The sequence below is a fragment of the Syngnathus typhle genome, linkage group LG15 (genome assembly GCF_033458585.1).
Source record: "Syngnathus typhle isolate RoL2023-S1 ecotype Sweden linkage group LG15, RoL_Styp_1.0, whole genome shotgun sequence".
Lineage (NCBI taxonomy): Eukaryota > Metazoa > Chordata > Actinopteri > Syngnathiformes > Syngnathidae > Syngnathus > Syngnathus typhle.
The window spans coordinates 10,014,002-10,016,501 of NC_083752.1; the positions used below are offsets into that span (position 1 = coordinate 10,014,002).

The 2,500-nt window shown below is 59.6% G+C and overlaps 1 pseudogene; it reads right to left on the minus strand.

Moving 5' to 3' along the window:
* LOC133168661 (28S ribosomal RNA) overlaps window positions 1-2,500 on the minus strand; it is a 9,266-nt pseudogene that overhangs the window by 3,129 nt on the left and 3,637 nt on the right.

Sequence of the window (2,500 nt, forward strand, 5' to 3'; positions counted from 1 at the left end):
ACCTCGATTACACGTCCGTCTACGCCCAAGCTTCCCAGCACACACAGGACATGGTCATGAGAAACCGAGTCGAAAGCCTTCGCAAAGCCAATGAACACGACCGCCAGCGGCACGTCAGCCGACCTCGAGCGCCCCATGACCCGATTAATCGAGAATCACGAGGTACCTTCGCAACCACTCGCGCCGGCGACGAAACCACGCTGCCCGGGGGCCAACAGGACAGGCTCGCGCTAGCCTCATCACCATCAACCGCCCAAACAACCTCAGCACGACTGACCCCACAGTCCCAGGCCACCAGCCAGACACTATATCCAGCTCAGTAGGGTCAGTTGATCTGAGTAGCAACCGGGTCTTGCACCCCTTGAAGGCTTGGGGAACGACTCCACGTACCATCCATGTCGTGAACAGCCTCGCCAGTTGCGTACCGTCCGGGTCCCAGTCAAGAAGAGCCTGCTTCCTGATCCCGTCTGGGCCCGACGCAGAGCAATTCCTCATCTTAGCCAAGTTAGATACAACTTCCAGCCCCAGGATCGGGTGGTAGAATGGTTCGTTATCCGCGGTCAGTCCCACCTCAAAGCCCTTAGTCCATAAAACGGCCTGACCGTTTCCCATTTACTCCAAAGCGTCCATCCACCAACTCCAGCGGCAAATCACAGCTAAGGGGCGTCAGACCATCCAAGATCCGCCGTGCCAGCCCCTCCTTCACTACAGAATAGCCGCGCTGCTGGTGCTAGAACACTCTCCCACGCCGGACGAGCCGCCTCGCCCAACCCGTCTTCCATTGGTCTTGAGGTCTGGACCTCGCGGACTTAGCCGGCCACCCTACCTTACCCCCCAGGGCTTTCATGAGATCCAAAGCAGAGGACTCGATCGGGCTAGGCTCCCGACCTGCTTTCTTGACTAAGGCAGCGGTGGCCCGATGCTCCACACCCCCCGCCAGCAGCTCCTCCAGAACTCTATTCATCACCAGATCTGGAAGCGACGAGGGGCAGGTCCATTTCTGGGGCGTCGCCCTGGCATCCAGGGCTCGCCAACGCACACCGGACGCACCGCCTGCCGCACGACCGCACAGGGACCCCCATTCCACCTCACCTGCTCTCCAGACTCTCCGTTTCCAACAACACATTTTCCGCTTATGATACCTGTACCTTTCCATAAGCTTCACCATCCGAGCCTCCTACCATCACTTGGTCCGGAGGCCTCGGACCCCCATATGCCGATTTCCAGACGGGCCCTCTCCCGCTTCTTCATTCACGCCGCCTCGGAGAGCAGGCTGCAGCGCTAACACGACCCCCGCCACCCCAACTCTCATACCCGAGGTAACGGAGGTCATTGACACCACTGAGGAGTTCTCAAGAGCTTCGCCAGCCGGGGTCCACCCGCTCCTTCGGCCTGACTGACTGTGGCTCTGATCCTGTGCCTCTGTCTATACGGACTTCCTAACCAAGGAGTTTTTGCAACCATGGCCCGTAGAAGTGACTACAAGCCGTTTGGGGACCCCGAGCAATGCCTCCGGTGGTTGGTCCCCATGGCCCCCGGAGAGGTTGATCCGCTGGCCGCGCACGTGCCCAACCTCAAGCACGTCCCGGGGAGGTAGCTCGAGCAGCAGCAGCCCCTCACCTAGCTGCGCCTCAGCCCATTTTTGGTAACCCAGAACGGCCTTCCTGGGTGGTCTGTAAGATATTAGACATGTCTACCGCCTCACTACCGTGAGAACACACAGGAGAACAAAGTCCCCCGACACTATTGAGCTATACATCGAGATCCACCCCGAGCAGCCGTCTGCTAGGCCGCGCAGCCTAGCACCAACTCGTAAGCCACCGCAGTCCAACCCACTAAGGAGAGGCCTGCCACATAGTGTCAGACTCACCCCCCGTAAAGCTGGCCAACGGATAACTCGCAATCCAACTGCCCGGAGCTACAAAAGCCCAGAGAGCTATGGAGCTCATCAACGGGGAGGAAAGCGGCCTGCAACAAACTGGCCACTACCCCCCGTACACCACATATTCGCCCCAAAAGGATTTGAGAAACGCATTCGGCAAAGGTCCAAGCGAGCACATAGGCATCCACGTGACACCCACCCACTCGGCCTGGCCTCCGTTCTATACCACTAGGCGCCGCCCACACCAGTGCGCAGATTCGGGTCATCTCGGTCTCGCTACCATACGGTCACACCCTGCGTACCAACAGAGCGCTGAGCGAACGCTAAGCCAGCCTACAGAGGTGTTAGAGTGCGACTCACAGGGAGAGGAACCGTCCGCCCAACGTCGGCCTAGGCCGAGGCCGGCAGGGGCCCTTTCCAAGGCGAGTCTATATTGCCAGTCGGTCAGTTTGGGAAAGTTGGGGGGGTACCCGGTGGCCGTCGGGAACAGACAGGGACCGGTCGGGAGGGAGGGGGTAAGTTTGGCCGCTGGGAACAAGCGCCCACCCTGGGGAGTTTACTTACGAGCCAAAGCCGGGAACAGACATAAGCTCGGGAGCCTCGCAGTCTCAAAGACTT